Source organism: Gambusia affinis, linkage group LG20, assembly GCF_019740435.1.
Source record: "Gambusia affinis linkage group LG20, SWU_Gaff_1.0, whole genome shotgun sequence".
NCBI classification, from domain to species: domain Eukaryota; kingdom Metazoa; phylum Chordata; class Actinopteri; order Cyprinodontiformes; family Poeciliidae; genus Gambusia; species Gambusia affinis.
This window is the reverse complement of record NC_057887.1, coordinates 16,751,540-16,771,447: the sequence shown is the minus strand read 5'-3', so window position 1 is coordinate 16,771,447 and position 19,908 is coordinate 16,751,540. Positions and strand designations below refer to the sequence as shown.

The window sequence follows — 19,908 nt, the reverse complement described above, 5'->3', positions numbered from 1 at the left end:
TATCCTAAATCTTTATTTCTGATTTCCAATTGCGATGTTTGCCGCAACTCTAGGGCTGCTTGAAGGATTGTGTATCTTCCGTCTAGTCTCACTTTTATGTACTCTTATATCACACCCATGTGTTGTCATTTTGTACCTGTATACAAACTATTTCATACCTATATGTTCACATCTCTTTGTAACCAGCTAAACAATTGAGCATCCTCCTGCTGGTAGATATTATTCATTGAAGTCTCGTAGCTCCATTGCATTACAGCAGTCTGAGTAGATTTCAGAAAATTACTTTAAATTATTGATTGTCTACAAAAAGGTACATCCCCAACATGGATGGTCAGCACAAAGTGTCCCACAGATGGCTTTTTTGTGCAACAGAGAAAGGATGCCGATCTGTGAAAGTATGCCCAATAACCAGGAAGTGGACAATGTTTAATGCCATGCTGTAACCGTAGCTGTTTCTACTGCAGCATTCATGTGAATGAATCAGAAAAGTGAGACGGCATGTGCCTCTAGATATCCAGTATAGATAATGAATTGAATGGAAGGCTGTTTGCACTGTTTTATTATGTCTATCTTTTAATAGATAAACATGATTTAAATTGGTATAACACAGGTTGTTGGGTACAGTACTAACACTCAAAGTCTTGTAAGTTTTCACTAATCACTCCTTTACTTCTCAGCTTGCTTCTCTCTACTCCGCACATTATCAAGTGTATCTTTAAATAGATTTGATTGTGCTGATTATATCGGTGCTTCTACAGTCGCTTTGTAAAAAAAAAAAAAAAATTGTTCAAACTAAATTACTGTGAAAAGTTTTTAAGCATTGCCAAAGGCCAGACTTTCTGTTAAAGAATTCAAAGTCTTCATCGATAATTTTTAAAGCTACTTTGAAATTTTGGCACTTTTTTATCACCCTTTCTGAAATAATGATTCTTAGTTTTCTCAAAGTATATGGCTAAAAATTTGATGTGGTTCGCTGGTAACAGTTCACAAGTTCGCAGATGGAATCAAATATCAAGCCTGTTACTGAAAACTGATTTCAGTGTTGTCTGTCAACACAGTAATTTAAAACAACAAGAGTTTTGTTTTTGCTGCCACATGTCACCATTTCTTTGTTAATCACGTGATAGCTGCAGGTTGTATGCGGCCAGTGTGGGCTCTGCTGGCAGAACATGTTGATTTCATCAGGACCTCCTGGGGTGTTACACTGAGTAACAAAGTGCTTATGTTCCACATATAGTCCGAGCTTCCACACATGCCCGCAAGGTTATGAATATCCTTTAAATAAAGAAGCCACAATGTGCAATGTGTAGCTCAATGTTTATTCTTTTTTTTTTTTTTTTTTTTTTTATAAAGGAGATTTACTTATTGAAGTAAGTATGTATTTGGTTTGTCCAGCATATGATACAACCCAGGCATGGATTAGGATTTAGGACATCCAGAATGAGCACACACTCACTGAATGTATCAGGAGGGTTAATCTTGATTAGAGCTGCCTGAATGCTATGAAATATGGTGCCCTGACAAACATCTGCCTGCCACACAGCTGAGTGGGATAAACCAAAGTGCTTATTGTGGAAATGTCAGGCGAGGATAGACAGTGATAGCAGGAGAGATGGTTGGGGATGTGACACAAACAGTGACATGACGTTGAGTGCTTCGCAGTCAGTTCTCTCGATGTTGGTGACAGACTCTTCCCCTCGCACTGGAGCTTTTGTTGTGGGGAAAAATGTTTCTGAGTTTGATGGCATGGATGCAGTAAAGTGGATTAGTCCTTTTTTCCCCTTTATGTTGTTGCTCAGGGTTTCACAGTAGTGAAAGGTTTGGAATTTCATTTCAGTAATTTCCAGGTCTGGATACGTATAAAAAAAATGAAAGCAGGAGTATGGAAACATATTCATAATTCCAGACTTTATTCTCATTGTGTATAATTTATGTCCACTCTTTTTACATTCTTTGTTTTAATATCCTTACCTCATTCTGCATGCCCTATCTTTTTTTTTCATTTCTTTTTCCTTAGCATAATTTCTTCCCTACTTCTCTCATGTAGCTTATGTCCTTCCTCTCCATTTCCTTACCTACCTCTGCTCCTTTTATCCTTCAATGCCTAATATTTATCCTACCTCCATAGCTTCCTTGTATTTGTTTCCATTCCATCCTGATGTTTTCCTTCCTTCCTCCCTTCTTTTTCCTTTCTTCCTTGTGTTCTTCACAATTTTTTTGTTCTTTGTATCTAGGCCTGTAGTGATAAACAATAAATCAATTAAACACACGATAAATTAAAACTATCAATCTCATTTTAATTATCGGCTTTATCGTCTCTTCCGGCCTTTTTTTCTTTCTGTAGATGATACTGAATGAAAAAAGTCTCAACTCTGGTCCTCTCCACTGATCCTCCCTTCCTCATTTTCTTAGAGTAAAGCCCAGGGCACACTACATGATCTTAGAGCTGTAGGATTGTCGGCCCATTTTCAAAACCTGAGAGACCACACATTAGCCGACAGAAATCCTAGGTATAATAGTTCGATCGGGTTCGATCGTGCCGTGTGGTGTCCAACAATGGGCACAAAATAATGGCTACAAGTTCAGTTAACTAATTTTAAAACCTGGCATTAATCAATGCTATACTACAATCTACCTGCAATGCATGTGGCTAGTGTCAGTCCTGACTGAATGAAAATCATTATAACCTATTTATGTCACGTTAAGTTTGCTGTAAGGGGAAAATCGAGGCAAAAAATTGTGTAGTGTGAACTATTGCATAAGGTAGTCGAATGTGCCCATCTTCTCTGTTTACATTTAATGATTACTGATGGGCAATATGGTATACAGACTTCATAATCTGCACTCTTTTGGGTGAATGCAGTATTTATTTACACTTTGACTTTATGTTGTTTAGTTTTTATTCAAGTACACTTTTTGTTAGTGGAGACTGAGAATCCATTTTATTTTTGTTTTTGGTTGTTTAGTTTATTTTGTTTATCAGTTCCAGTGTTAAGTGTTCTTTTGGAAATAAAGTGTATCTATCTTTGGCAGGAAATCACATGCATTATTACGTCATTTCCATTAAATCAGTGTAAAAAGATCTTCCAACAATATTATTGTTTATCACAATAATCTTCGAGACAATTAATCGCTCAGCAAAATTTGTTATTGTGACAGGCCTATTTGTGTCCTTCCTTTTTATTTTCTTCTCTCTTTCCTTATTTGTGTCCTTCTCCTTTGTTTAATTTCCTCCCTATATCCTTCATTCACCCCTTTTTTCTTTCCTTGTTTAGGTGTTTTTCAAATTGCATATCTAAAGACCAGCCAGTTTAGAAACACATGCTATAAATTGAAGTGGGAACTATTAGTATCATATGTCTTATCATAAACTTGAAGGACAGAGAACCTGAGATTGGAAATGTCTAAAATTTCTGACTTTTTTTTTTTTTACATGATTCTTACTGAAAAATGCCAAATTCCCTCATAATAATTCAGCTTATGGGTTTAATTTTTATCCGAAGGTTTTTATGGTTGGTCTCTTATTCTCTTTCTCTCTCTGTAGCCTTAGGGGAAGCACTAGTGAATAACTGTGTTTCTCTGTGCAATGTGAAGGTGCAGACATTCTGCTAACTTCTCTAAAGGAAACAGGAGGAGAAAAAAAGCCCTTCCTGTCAGTGGTCTCTCTGTCTCTCTGTTCTTGTGAGATCTGGAACTGATAAGTGAGAGGCCTCTGGTAACTGAACAGGAAGGATAGAGGGCCTGGCCCCAGAGTCCCAGCCTCTGCACACATGTCCACCACCCCTGCTAAGGCAAACAAAGGGAGCAGAGCCTGCTACTTAACTTCAGGTTTCCCAGTCTTCTAGCCTATTAGGAGGATAATCACTAGGGAATTCCAATGTCTGTATGTGTTAAATATAGATGAAAGTGTTAGATGAACGCTCTGCAATTGTTGTTCAAAATTACCTTGACCTTTTTCCACATTTTTTCTATGTTAGACCACAAATGTCGCTGTATTTTATATGGGGTTTATTGTAATCAACAAAAATAAAGTATAGTGCATGATCATGGTTGCACATTTCTAGAAAATAAATATCTGAAAAGTGTGTCGTACATGGAGTCCTTTGCAGGTTTTTATTTGTAAGAAATTTTAAACCATGTTTTATTTATCTTCTGCTTTACAATTATATGGTACTTTCTTTTATTTTATCAATTAAAGTATTTGAGTTTGTGGCTTTTTATTATGACAAATTTAGAGAAGTCTGTTAGGGAAAGACAGAGCATATGTTTAGGAGAAATGTTTCACCAACGTTAAGATCTAAAGCTGAGGGAACACTCACTTACTTGTTGAACATTATAGTATATTATGTAAGAGACGCTAGAACAACAACGCTCGATCTCAGTAAGGAATCGCTGCATAATTTGATTTCAGGATCTCACATGTAAAGCTTTTCTGTCTGCATGACTTAAAGGTTCATTGTTGCCGTTTATCAGATCGCTGAAGGCACACGACAGGAGCTGTGTTAGTAACTGGACTTAAAGAGATAACACCAGGTTTCCTTCTTGCCGCGTCTCTCATTGCAGCTATCAAGGTGGGAGGGGGTGAAGGTTCCTCATAACTTTGCAGCGATGGGGATTTTCCAAACTATTCCAGCTCCTGCTCATCACAACTCCTTGCAAGGCGGAGTATGTCAAAAGAAATATATTTCTGACCAGAGATGTTTCAGGGTGGTATTCCCATGAGAAAGCACAAGATAACATGCCAGAGTGACGCTTGAATTATTGGCCCATTAGTCACCCAAGAAAACAGAGAGGGATAAACAACATTCTCCTATTTGCAGATAGTCCTCCCTAAAGTACTATCCTTCTTTCCAATCTTGTAGGAGCTGGAGGGTGAGGGTCAGAGAGCAGAGCCGGAGGTATCCTGGTGCACGCCTTGTAGCAGATGACCCGAATACCTGTTCTAGGAACAGAACAGCACAGCACGGTGTACCGCACTAAAAATAGACGTGCCGTCATCTCTGTTTTTCCCCGTAGACACATACAGACATAGATACGTGCTCCTACATCCCTTCACTTGCACCCTGAACTGGTGCCGGCGCATGTCTTCAGAGGTGGCCGCGACCGCTCGTAATATGTCGGAGACATGTCAGAACATGTTTGACTGACAGGCTGAGCGCGGCGGAACAAAGTGCCTGTGTGCTCAGGGAGATGTTCTCCACTGCCTGCTCTGACGGTCTGAGTTGATGCACACCATGAGGAAGCCATTAAAGCGACACAACGCGTCGCCATGACCCTGTTCAAATCAAATCTTTTTTTTATTGTTATTTTTGGGAGGACCTGTGCTTTGTGTAAGCTATAAGCTCTGGCTCTGCTCAGACAAAGACACTGGAAATAAAGAGGCGATTACCAAACAAATGAAGCAGTGCTCGCTTCCTTTGATGTCAAATTGAAGTTGATATCCCTCTGACAAGTCTTTGACTTGTCAATTTCCTGCTCATGATGAATGGCTTGAACAAGCTGCGCCTCATGAGCCAACAAATTAATTAATTACAATCTGTAATGTATTTAAGACCACTTGGCATTCATATGCTGGCTGGGGAAAAGGTTTACCTTTCTGCTGCTTCTTCAAATTTACCTAAATTAACCTTCTTTTGCTTGATACCAATATAAATCATTTTCAGTTTTCTGTGAGGGTAAAAGCAGATTAATTTAATGAGTGGGCTTTTTTCTGGGTGGGTGCTGTTAATGACTCACACCCATTGAGCTTGCCCAGCCCGTTAGTCTATTGGAAGTATTATTGCGCATTGAGCTGATGCATGGTTTTCAAATTTTCTTCATTTTCATGTCAAATCATGTGTAATCACTCAGTCAATTTCACTCTGATATCCCTTAATAAAGTTCTATGCATCCAGTTACCATCTGAGTGTAATTCAATCTTTGTGATAGCATCAGAGGTTTGTTGGAGAGCATTCGTAAAAAATCCACATCATGGAGACCAAGAAAGACAGTAAAACATGGTGTGTGAAGCATCCTGCTGTGGAGAGATCTTCTTCCAGAGTAATTCCGGAATAAAATCTGTGAGAAGCCGATAGTCTGCAGACTGATTCGTCTTCTAGCAGGAAGCGTAGTTTTATGTTGGTCAATCAAATAATCTCACTAAAATATATTAAAGTTTGTTTATATTATGTGGCTAAATGTGAACAAGGTCAAGGGTTATTCATTACTGGAACTGTAAAAAAATAACTGAATAAATCTACTAAAAGGTCTGTAGGACTGTGATGTGTCAGAATCTGTTGTTGCAGTTCAAAGTTATCTACTTCTGTAAATTATGTCACTTTTTCAGTGACATAATTGAAAAGGTTCAATGAACCTTTTGGAGGGCTGGAGCATTTGAGAAACAATGAGAGGAGAACAGTACAAACTAAAAGTCTTGCAAAGGAGTTAGAAGAAGGTTCAAGAGCTTTAATTGTTTCTTTTTGTTTGCATGGTTGAATATATTTAGGATCTACTGTGAGTATGCGTATGCATTGAAGTGGTTTGTACCAAGTTTTAATGCCCCACTTTGGTACTTTCATAGATCAGATTTCCCATGAAGTAAATACTTGTTTTAAAGCCAATAGTTTTAAAATTCCATTGTACAATAAGTTCCCATTGTCTCCCATGGGCAGTCAGATTAAAATGTTCAGTGGTGCACAGGATGGAGTTTAATCAGCTAAACTAGATTCAGAACTTGGGACAAAAGAACAGAAATGTTGAGCTTACAAACACTAACTCTTGTTTTTTTCAGATTTTTCATTCCTTTATTATTAAAAAACTAGACTTCATGAAAGGTTTGTAAAAACATTGTGCCTGCTTACTCGAAGCTTCATGAAAAGACTGGTACAGTGTATGGACTGTTCTCTTTGGACATTCACACCAGTTTTAGCTTTATTTAGCTATTTGCTTAAGCATAAAAGCTGCAGATAGAAGATCAGTATCTTTCCATTCGCAATAAACACCACAAGGTGAACATTTTAAGCATCTCTTTTCCTGATTGAAGCTGCAATTTTTAAATATTGTGTTTGCAAGCATTATCAAATATGCAGCTAAAAATGAACAGATTAAGAGTATAAGCACAACTTCTAGTGGTTTTTGCGTGCTTCGTGATTTTATTATTTTTCAGCTTGATTCTGCTCAAAGCAGCAGTAGGAGGAAGGAGGCGGTTGGAGTCAGCGGGCATAATTCACATAAACAGCTTGATTCTGCCAGAAAACCACAACAGAGAGCAAGCTAATGAAAACTCTGAACTTCATGACAGACAATCCTGCTTGACCAAACAATTTGATTATGATGTTATTTTTGACAGCCCCGTTGGTTAAACTGGATGATTAAGCCATCAGGGAAAAACAGCTGTTTTATGTGCTGCCTCTTCTCTTTATAAGTGCTTCATGATGATGAGAGTAAGTGCTACTGACGGTGGAGTTTGAGCTATCTTTGGGAAGGATTAGGAAAGACTGAATCTGAGCAGAGGGGAACAGACAGCAGGGTGGCTATGAAATATTCATGCACCTGGGGACTCTTTGCAAACCAGGAACTAGCTGAGCCAGTAATGAAGTAAAGAGAAGAGACTTCGCTTTTGTACGCATACTTATATTCAGGTACTTGAAATCCCTGCTTCAAATAGTGATGAAGTGAGAAGATCAAATCTTTGGCTATTTTCTAAGTTTCCTTATCATGACCAATTAAGACTACAGGTGTGTGTGGCAGGTTGTCACTGAAAGCAGGTCAGCACAAGATGAGTTATTCCCATCCTTTCACTGATCTGCTTCGAACTATCGGTATGCCGGCGGTGTGCCAAATTTGGACATCCCCAGTTGCCCCAGTCAAACATTTGTCTCTTCTAAACTCATGCCGGTCAGTGGCCAAGTACTCCCTCTGAGACTGAAGAGGAGAGGAGAGAGGAGGGAAGGAATGGTGAGATGAAGAGGGGAATGAGGGAAAAGTAATATTTAGACAGCTGCTCGTGTGGAGCTGTCTATCGCTGTCAGTGGAAGGCGGGAGGGGAGAAGCAAGGAGGTATTTTGGCGTCCTCGTCTAGGCCCCAGACAAACTCCTGCTGCAGTATTGATGTCACTGCGCCCTCCTGACAGCGGACTGTAAATCACAAGACAGAGTTATGTATAGATTTACAAACACCTGCTATCTGGACCCGTATATCACAGCAGTATATAAACCGACTGAGCCGAACAAACCAAGACAACCTGCTGAAATATTTCTGAAGGTAATGCATTATAGAAACTTATCTGAGAGCTCTTTGTCCATGTCCCCGTCTCAATGCAGTAACTGTGGTTGTGTGAGACAGCTGGTCACATGTCTGCAGTCCTGTGCTAGACTGGCCCTTTGCCTTGAGGTGGTGGATGGCAGCTGACTGTTCTGATTCACTGGGAACTCGACTTGTGTGCTGTGTGCCTCACAATGGATTGACTCATAAGGAGTTGACGCCAGCTCATTCACTGTCCATCTCTCTACCGTTTTATTAGGACTTTTTGTTTCAGTTCACTGTTCCCTTTGTGTTTAGATACAGATGGACCTGTTTCCTTGGATACATTCATGCATATGACTAGTCGGTTTTACCATTTCCGATCATGCAGTTCATCGTCCTGAAGGAAGAATGTGGACCAATTTAAGGGCTTATCACTGCAAAAGGGAGATGATTGATGCAAGTTAGCATTAAATAACATGGTTGTACAAGTTGAAAAGCTATTTTCGCTGTTTGCTAGTTTATCATATTAATGCTGCTGTTGCTCTGCTTTGAAAAAGATATGAGTCTTAATTGCAGTTTGCTGTTGGTCATGTATTGGACATAGCAAAAAGTGCATGCATACATACATCATATGAGTGAGAGAAAACTAGCATAATTTAAAGAAAATTATGGTGGTGGCAGCATTGTGCTTTCTAATTATACATTTTTGTCTTGCATGGCCTTCAATAAACAGTAATTTGAAAGGGTAGGGGGGGGAGGAAGACATGCAACAAATGATCTGGGAATGAAACCCTGGACAACAGCAGTGAGGACTGTAGCCTCTGCAGATGGTATGACTGTTTTACCAACTGAGCAACCCAGTGTGTGGATTTGATTTGAAGTCCAACTGGAAACACAATGGAGAAACTGTAGCAAAATGCAAAATGATGCTCCATCCAAATATAGTTTGAGCTATTTAGTATAGATTGGGCAAAAAAATAAACAACCCAAAAACCAGCTGTTTTAGATATTAAGCTGGTAGAGGCATGCCTCCAAACACTTGCAGCAGTGAAATATGGTTCTATAAATTACTAATTCAGGGTTGCTGAATGCAAATAAATGTCATAATTTGCTCATTTTTATTTGCAAAACATTTGAATACCATGAAGCATCATTACTCCACTTTGCAGCTATGCACTATTATGTTCTAATCTGTCAAAGTAATTTATAATAATGTTTTAACTACGGTACAAAGAAAAATACAGTTTTACACAATTGTTTCACTGCATGTATACAAAGTGTGTTTTTATGGATACAGAATGAAAATAGACACAGACAAAATGACTGCACATGGGTAAGAAATGAGGTCACAAAATGCAAATAAGTAAATTGACCCAGAGCCTTTGTGATCCCCACTGTGTAGTCTCATTAAGTGCTACATTTTGCTTAGTGATGGCATGAATTAGCAGGAAATCACTACCTGTGGTCGCTCTCCTAACAAATGGTGTGAACCCCACCGCGCCACAGCCACTAATTGCTGCTGGATATTAGAGTAAGGCCTCTTAAGACACTGACCTTGCTTTAGCCTGTCGAATGAGAGCGCGTTACTGTGTTGAGTTTAGATGAGAGGATTCCCCTCAGCATGGAAATGACATATCAATTATTCATTCTGGCTCATTGCACTTTTTTTTTTTTTTTTCTTTGCTGGACAACATGCTTAATGACACCTATAAAGGCCTCTATGTGAAATTTTAATTGTAACGTAAGGCTATCAAAGCAGGAAAAAAAGCATGAACTCCTGCCAACCGGCTTGCTGCATGCCAGGTACAAACACAGGGAGAGCAAACTGTGCTGCCATCCAAATTCTGAGTTTTATAATAGCCACTGGATTGGATTTAAATTACCTTTTAAGATGACATGACAGCTTTTCATGATTCTCGTCATTATTCATCACCTGGTGCTACAGTTTTCACTATACTTTCAATCTCTCCCTTAGTATAATAAAACTCTACGTGTAGTGTAAATAAATAAATCTGCACACATTGATGCATTAGAGTCATGCGGCAGGAGTAAAGTGAGTCAAGCTGCAGCTTTTACAGCTTTTGGGTGTAAATGACTAAATAGTGCTGAGCAGCAGCAAGATTACAGTCTCAAGTTGCATTTTCATTATGATAATGCAATGAGAGCAGGAAGACTCTGGCACTTCACCAAGTAACAGGGCACATGAGGTAAAAGGCAAAATATAATAATAATGATAATGAGCTGATTGTTCAAAAAAGCAAGCAGCCAAACCTGATTTAACCTAAGATGGTAAGTTGTATTCTGATGCTCTTCTACTTCTCTTTGAAACCAAATGTTCTTATCACAACCCCCAAGCAAACATGCAAACAATCTGGCCTGTGTGCTTCCAGTCACATGAGCTTGAAGCGCTGGGGAGCCGGTGTGTCTGTCTTGGTATTTCCTGGAGCTCCGATAAACACACTCTCTCCATCTCTCGTTCTTTTTCTGCCAGTCACACTATTCAAACAAACAGTACCAACGATGTAATGATGATGTATATTTGTATAACAAGGTAAGATAGGTTTACAAAGTAAAAGCGAGTTAGGTACAACAAACTAAGGTTTATTAGTTAAAGCTTGTAATAATCCAACATGATTAGTTAGAAGCAAACATTCATAAATCATCAATTACTTAGGTTTGCTTGTATGCCTTAAACATACAATTAATTGTTGATTGAGAAGGAAAAGATGCCTACTTGTAGTGTTTTTTTTTTGTAGTGTATAAAATTTTTTCTCTCTCTCTTTCTCTCTAAAAACTCAATATTTGCCTTAGCCTCTTTTTCTAAAGACTCTTGCTTGACTTGACTTAGACTGTCTATAGAGACCCAAGACTTGACTTAGACTTATGATCTAAAGCCTCAAAACTTGATTTATCATAATATGACTTAAATTAACACTCCAAAGACCTTAGACCTGACTATCGGGACCCAACTCATGCTCTGAAGACTCAAGACATGAGATCTTAAAACCAAAGATTTGACTAAAGTCTGCACATGGTGTGCAAGAATAGAGAGATTCACTCTTTTATTTAAAGTGGCTACAACAGGGAAAAGGTTGACCAGGACATGTCATGTATTACAATAATTCAAGTGCAGAATATCTCGTCATGGCCTTAGGGCTGCAGCATACAGGATCTCATTTTGGACCACTTACATATAATACATTTTGTCAGACACCACGCAAGAACAAAGTTCTGTGCAAAATTAGGTGTCAAGAACAAGTTGCAACAAATCTCAAATCAGGACTTCAAGAGCAGAATGGTGTAATTTTGTTCCTGGTGGATATGATTTATCTTATCCATATAAGTATATTTTCTAACAGCAAAATATGAGTCAATTACAGAAAATTGCTATAACTAATAGATTGTCAAGTAGCTGTGAGATGTCCCTGTGGCAGGTAGAAGCCAAGATGCAGCTGACACAAAACGATCCCTGGCAGATAACCTAAAAGTTGGGTACAAAAAGAGCAAAGTTATGCAAAACAATGTTCAAATGTTGGGCCATGGGTCCTCCATCTGACTGAAAACTGTTAGTATTTTCCATTGCTCCCGACCCCACTAGGGACAAGAGTGTACAGAAAATGGATGGACGAATTTTCCATTGCTATTTTTTTGTCTTTACATATTTGAAAAAAAAAAAAAGAACATTGAAACTCAATAGCTGGAATTGTAATGTGGAGCTTCTTTTGGGGATATACCTAATCTCCATTTTCTCAATTAATCCTCATATGTTCTGGATTCAGGTCTTTGTCTGAACTAAACACTATAAGTGAAAAAGATGTTCTTTATGTGCTTATGTGCTAAATTTAAACATTGATTTCTGTTTTTCTGGCTTTTGGGACCAAAACAAGCCTCCTTCTTGTACTCTAAATTTGAACTATTGCCACTTAAATTGACCTTACTTGACTCTAAGTTGCACAGTTCCTTTCTGGAGTTGTGCAAGCTCCAAATAAGGCCATGTTTATGGTTGAACTGTGGAAAGGGGTTGACAGGATATACCCATTTAACCTTTGAGGACCAGCAAAAAGAAAGGAAGTCATTCATTTAGTCTCCTGTGATAAATCCTGGGTGAATAGTTAACTCCGTCTGTCCTCTCATTGATAAAAAGACGATTTTACCATCACTTTCCACGGTAGATGATTCTCACTTTGTTTCTTAGCGGCCTGTGCTCAGCCAAACTAATTTTGCGCCTGCTCCTCTGGGCTTGAGGAATAGTTTTGTGAAACCATGCATGAATGGGGAAAAATTGATTTGTTTGTATATCATCTCAGCATAATGGGTTTTTGTCCTGACTCAGTGACAAAACCTGATGTAGGAGGGAAAGGGAGGGATTACTCTAGTCGCTGGCATGTTCATGTTCTGCTTCGTTGTTGTCTGAACCTGATAACAAGAACACCACAATACAAAGCTGTCCATTGTGGAAAGAGTTTTTTTCCACTAAAGTCATTACGCCGATCAATGCTTTCCAGACAAGCGGCAGGCTCAAACAACACACCCCAGGATTGCCTTAAAAATATGTAAGTACCGGTACCCTAAGCTTATTCTTAATGTTCAAGCAAGCCAAAGTGCACACAACATACTTGCAATTATGTGGATGTTTTTACTCACAATTCACACATCTGTCAGGCGCTGCTCAAAAGTGATGGAAAATGGATTTGAAAGGTTTTTCTAACTTACTGAAAGGTGTTTTGAAACATTGAGCCATAAAGTTTAAAAATCATTAGCAGATGTCTTGCAAAAGTCTTGATCTGCTGTCGATTTCCCCATTTTGCTGCATTACAACCACAAACGTGGGATTTGATGAGATAAACCAACACCGGGTAGCACGTAATTGTGAAGCAGGATAAAATTGGCAAACTATTTCAATATCTTTTGACAAATGAAAATCTCAAAAGTGTGGCACATTTTTGGGGCATGCCTATACCAGCTCGGCGCATTCAAAGACTGACAGTTTTGCTCAGTCATTCTGGGCAAAATGGCATGAGTTCAGTCAAGCCTCAACCATGGTCGCATGTCTTTTGCAGACTGTAGCAGGTTTTCTCTTGGAATAGCTCACATTTACCTCCATCCATCAGTCAAGCCTTGCCTCTCCCAGATAAAGAAAAACATTCCCACATTATTTTGCTGCCACTGCCATGCTGCATCCTGGGGTTGGTGTCAACAAAAAGAAAAACTAAAGAAAAAAAAAAAAAAAAAAAAAATATATATATATATATATATATATATATATATATATATATATATATATATATATATATATTTATGCATATTAATAACGCACATTTTAGGCAGTTTATTTATAAATGACCAATAATAAAACCAAATGTCACACACACACACAAAATATCCATCTTGCATTCATAGGATTTGGCGGATGTATATCCTTTACTTTAAAATCCACATTTTTCTCACTCCTCTGTTGCCTTTAGCATTTTAGATGCTGTCATCAGTTTCAGGTGTGAGAACTACTGCAAGGAGACTCCAACAAATCAGCTGAACACGCTGACAATTATTACATTTCAAACATTCTTTGGCAGTACAAATCCTGCACACAATATAATTTAAAATCTTTGTGTTAACCACTGCGATACTGGAGAAACCATGGCTTTACCCGGGAATATCATGCTGTCAGAATCTAATGGCAGCCCCTTTATGGTTATAGGCGACAAAACATGCTTCCCTCTGTTTGCATGGCTGAATGGCACATGGGTGCATGGTGCTGGATCTGCTCGAGGGGAGCTGGAGGCAGCAGTGTTGGATGGGTAGGTGGAGTTTTTTTGGGGGGTGGGTTGGTTTGTAAATAGACCGCTCTGGATTAAGAGTTGCCATGCTGGGGCTACGCTCTGTGCAGTTCTGTCCTCACTAAGCACTGCTCGCATTTCCTTACACCGCAGGAGTGCTGCGGAAGCCACAATTTTTGCACTTTATCCAGGTCAGATCCAAACTGCTCTCAGTGGTAAATCTCCGGTGCTGGCGACTCCACTGACCCGGCCCACCCCACTTGCCACCGTCCCGTTTCTGCGAAGGGCCTTACGCTGCTGTTATGAAATCTCGCTGCCCTCATTTGGCTCTTTAAATATCCACTCTCGGATAAAATTTCAGATCAAAACAAAAATGCCGGCCAGATTTGATTTTCCCGTCTTTCTCCACATTAAGCTAGTAAAAGAGAGTTTGCCTTGCAGCGTATGTATGCATGTGTGTGTGTACTTGGAAGTAGGTCATTGATTTGGAACTTGGACACTGATTATGTGCTGGCCTAGAAATGGGCTATAATCAGTGTCTCTCATACCAAAACAGCTTTTCATAAGTGGCAGCTTTTTCAAGGTCAGGAAACAGTAGCGTCACATTGCTAAACATGCCGACGAAATCTGTTTATCTCTCATTCTCGGTTTCAGCGGATCAGTGTTGGCAGAATTTACTCAATCTTTGGAGATTGCTCATTTTTAGATCCATTACCTGAGAAGAAAGACTGGGCATATCTTGTTCATCTCTTTTTAAAACGGAGAGAATGTACCAAAGCTGTGGGCATGCCCTGTTCTGTCCTCAATGAGGGTATGATGCACTCATTTGGATGCCATTTGAGCCAATAATGTAAATATCTGTGGTCTGTGAACAGGCCAAGACATGATCTAATCTGTCTCTTACATAAAGACTCCAGCCAGAGCTCTCTCCTGGAGGACGAGGGAGTTTTCCTCGTGGCCGCGTTGGGATGAATCAAAGCTGGGAATTAACTGTCAACTAGCATCATCTCATCTCCCTCCGTCTGTTTCTGCTCCTGGCGTAGAGTGAGTGCTGCAGTAGATTTTCCTCAAACGCCCCCAGGAAGAAGCCGATATTTTGCTTTTTTAAAATATAATTCAGCGTAGATTCAGCTCTGCTTACAGTACAAGTTGCTGCTTTTGCTTTAAAAGCTAACCATACTTGATGGGTTCTGCAGGAGGTCAGAAGGCAAGCTCTTGTACTCTCCGTTCTCCTCCATAACCTTTGCTTGTGTGAGTGAAGAAGAAATGCTGGGCATTTGCTGGTCTGTATCAGGCATGGGGCCAAGATGAGATTTTAACGGTATGATAGCCATCAAGAAAGAATTAGAGATGCAAAAATCAGCCAGAAATGGGCCGGGGATTTCCAGAATTTTCACATGTATACACTACTTTTTATGTATTAAATGAAATGCTAATAAAACCTGCTGAAATTTGTAGTTAGAAAGTGACGACAACAATCAGCACAAATTTATAGGGCCTAAATCTGAATCAAACAATTTTCCCTAATTTGGATCTGGATGGTGATCAGCAGACCAATTACTGATAAAATCAGGATTTTTCCTATATTAATAAATAGGAACAAGCTTGATTTGTTTTGTTTTTTTAAATGCTCTCTTTATTAAGGACCTTTCTCATTATAGTTTCTAGAATTAAAAATGGAAATCCTTCAAAATCCTAATAAGCCTATCAAACGTTAAAGAAAAACCTAAAATCAGTATCAGCCTCTCTAGAAAGTGATTGCGCCACTTTGCTATTTCACAATATTTGGAGTTTTGGTAGTTTGCAGCCTTTTATTATTATTATTATTATTATTATTATTATTATTATTATTATTATTATTATTATTATTTTATTTATTAACGCTTCAAAATCACTATATGTCCACTTGTACCAACAAGGAAGATATTTAGTACCTGCCACCAGTGGTTTTTCATAATCTATTTGTAATTTACTGTATGGGCATGTGGTTATGTGAATCAAAAAGAATAATGGACATAGACATAGAAGTCTAGATATGTCTAGAGTGTAGTTTCAGAAAATAAACAGAAGATAAATTAATTTGGCAGAATGTGAGGTTGTGTGTTTGTACGATCTGGTGGAGGATGGTTTTTGACAAACATTTTTAAACAAAAATGCATAACATGGTTGAATTGCTTTTACTTAACATAGCAAAGCAATAATTATTTCCATTATAGATAAAATGTGGGATTGCATACAAGGGTAGAGTGTAGGAGCCTTCTTCTTTCAGCCACCTGACCTGTAGTAGGCAGCAACAGATAGGCAGGGAATACGCCGTTAGTCTATGACTCGGTTTAATCCAGCATTTTATTTAAGGGACTTTAACCCATTGGAACAGTATAATGGAAATCGTATTGTGGTTTTTAAACGGTTTGTTAAACCCTTTACCTGAAGGCTAAAGTCCTATCCTCTTCTCTGTGGCTGTATTCCAAGGTGTTTTCCACTTTTTGTAGTCACACCAGGAAGACCTCCAGGGAACAAATTAGATTTTGCATACAGTCTCGTGTTTGCATGGGAGCAACCCTACGATGGGCTCCTCCTCTATTGCGTGTCTCCCACATTAAAAGATCCTGATGATTTTAATGGGCCCTCGCCATGTTTGCATTTGTTTAGGCAGAGAGGGAGCTGGTCAACAAGAAGGCACAAACAAAATCCCATCAAAAGAAGAATCAGAACAGCTGCAAGCTGCCGTGGCTCTGCGAGGAGATGGAGTGGACGGGTGGAGGTGGGGGTGGGGAGGGGACTGACCAGAAGCGACATGGGAAAGAGAGGTGACCTGATTGCTCAGCTGGCCAAGAGCACTGGAAGGAAGCAGCAGGAAAGGCTGGTCCCCCCCGTCCCCACACTCCACCTCCCTCTCCTCGGTCTGGTCCTGGTGGGTCCCTCTGTGGCCTTCCTCTCCTCCCTTTCCCCTCCTTCCTGCCCTGCTGCCTGTCATGGCTCACTACATCGGAACAAAATGATCAGCTCTCGCCTCCTCATGAGCACGGGTCTTCACGGCAGCCACGCAGAGGCTGAGCCCTTTGTATTAGATAGGGATCACTGATATGTGTGAAGAAGAGAAGCTGCCGCAGGAAGGCTGGAGAAGTCTATGTTGTTTGCCTTTTTATTTATTTATTACTATTATTATTATTTATTTAATTATTATTATTATTATTATTATTATTTTACAGCTCGCATATGCTGGGGTGTTTAATTTTCATTATTGTATTTATTACAGATGGCCTTAAGGTTACCAATTTTGTGGCACTATTAATTTCATCCCTCTCCTGGATATGTGTGTGTGTGTGTGTGTGTGTGTGTGTGTGTGTGCGCGTTTATTATTTTCTCTTTCTACAAGGAAGACCTCGTTCTCAGTTCCTGTTGCTCGTAATGTAATTAATTCTAATCGCAGTCATCGTAATAGCTTTTCAGATCAAATACCCAGGAGCAGTCCTAACAAAATAATCCATTCCTCTTAAAAACAAACAGCCAAACTCTCCCTCTGTGTTTGGTTTTGGCTCAGAGAGAAGAGCAGTCAGTTGGATTGTGCTCAAGTGTGGGGGTTTGGGTGTGTGTGGGGGGGGTTACATTGAAAAGCAGAAAGACCTGCACATTTGCATACCTTTTTAGCATGTGGTTAAGGGAGGCTTTATTAAATTCAACCCCTCCCCTGTGGGGTTATCCCGACCGTAGTGGGGGAGGGGGAATGGTATAGGCTCGCAGAAGGGGAGAGAAGGGGTGGTCTCATCTTGAAGACAGGAGGCACCATCTGAGCCAGCAGACAAATAATGTTTCCAGACACAAGAACAAGGTGGCAGCAATGGCCAAGCGTTTTTCAGCTCAATAGTGCTTCACCCTCCTCCTCCTCTTCTTCCTCCTTGTCCTGAAACTGGAGAGGCTAGAGATATGGGGGCTGGGAGTGATCATTCAGAAAGAAATTTTAGCCAGAAGATGAAAACCACTTCACACTCCTAATTAGTGGTGCTGAAACGATTAGTCAATTAATCATTTATGCAGAGAATTAATCTTAAACACTTCTGATAATAACTTACAGGTCTCAGCCTTTTAAATATGGGAATCATTTATTAAATATGTGTAAAGCAACGATTTCAGTTTATGCACTAAACAAGTTAGCTGATGGATCCATCATATCAGCATTAATGTAAAGATTTCAATTGTATGAACATGTTATACCAAAGATGTTTTAAATAGAAGTCATAGATGAAATTGAAATCAGAAGTTCTAAAACTATGGAAAATGACAACTTTATAGGTTTAATGAGTTTATGAAGGTCTATTTTAAGCACTATATTACTTTTACTGTGCCTTTCAAAAGTATTAAAGAAAGCTACAAGAAACCTTTCTATAAGCCACCAGGTAGCTTATGGAAGGGAAGACGTGGGGGAATTAAACACCAAAAATGACCTAATGAGACATTGATGCTTTTACCTGTGAAGGAGTCAATATAGCCATTTGACAAGAGTTAAAATAAGATTTAAAGAGTCTGAGCATACTTAAATGAAGGTTTGTTTACATGATGGCTAACCTTTACCTGTTTGCCTGCTCTTGTTAAAAAAGGATAACAAGCTCAGAAGCCTTTTCTTCTTTGTACATAGTTGTGTGTGTAATGTGTCTTAGGTGAAGTGGGGAAAGCCCAAAGAAGTTTAAGCATGCAACATGCAAGCTGAGGCATCTTGTGGTTGTGTTTTTCCCAGGAAGAAGCCTGAAAAAAGTCCACCGTTACGGTGAAGTTGGATTCATTCTTTGTTCAATTTACTTCAAAACTTGGAGGCACGTTCCCAGTTGGAAAACTACTGGGATTTGCTTATTTCCTTGCAAAGTGACTAAGCTAATTATTGTTATCATTTTATGATTTTGTTAATTTATGTGGGTAATCCCATTACCCATTTTCAAGAGTGAATTGTTTTAAGTAAAATCATTACTAGTTGATAATCAGTTTCTCTACTGACAGACATTCATTACTAGCATTGCTTGCTATATTAACCTGTTAGCATTCTCGACACAATGGCAAATTGACAAGTTTTCTTTGAAAGGGACCAGAAAGTTCTGGTCTTTTGATAAACTAATCTGGAGTGGATTATTATCATGTTCCATAGCATCTTAGGTTAGCAATTAATACTTTATGAATTACAGATATATTGTGACATACTGTAAAAAACACTCTTCTTTTTTAAACATGAACATTTTTGCTTTCCACTGGTTTTATTTGTTTATTTTTTCCTTAGAAATATAGAAAAAAGCATTGAAAGTATACAAATTTGGCTACATTTACACTGCAGTCAAAGGCGGCTCTTTTTTTTTTCACCCATGAATGACCCAAAGCAGGATTTTTTTTGTTGTTGTTGTTGACAACAAGAATAAGTCAAATTTTTCAAATCATACACAGAATACTTTGAGATCCGATTCTAAATTAGACACTTTGCAAGACAATTTCTGAATGCTCCTGTTGCTGTCCATCCAATTTTCACTTCAAGTCTTCTCTTTCATCTGATCACCTGTGAACCTAAAAACAACCACATGGAGTCACAAAGTCCCAGAGCAGATTTTAGGTCTTTATTTTTTCTTCCAACGTCTTGCAAGTGTTACGACAATGCAGTCTCACATTGAAAAGAAGGAACTTATTGAACACGTGATCATGTTGGGATTTCGCTTTTTTACTGGTTGTTAAATGTTGTTTTTGAAAACTGTTGCTGAGTGATGAATCGGACTGGCTTGTTTGAACAGATCCAGGAATCTAATTTTATGACTTCAAAGAGAAGACATCGTAAATCTCACATTTTCATCCAGGTTGACAAGCTAGAGTTAGTTTGATCTGCTGCTGATTAACAGAGAACCATAGCAATTTTATCATTTGCACGTTCAACCG

At 39.0% G+C, this 19,908-nt stretch overlaps 1 protein-coding gene across 2 annotated transcripts in view; it reads left to right on the top strand.

Moving 5' to 3' along the window:
* LOC122822687 (zinc finger MIZ domain-containing protein 1-like) overlaps window positions 1-19,908 on the top strand; it is a 118,800-nt gene that overhangs the window by 34,452 nt on the left and 64,440 nt on the right. The gene's annotated exons all lie outside the window — the stretch shown is intronic.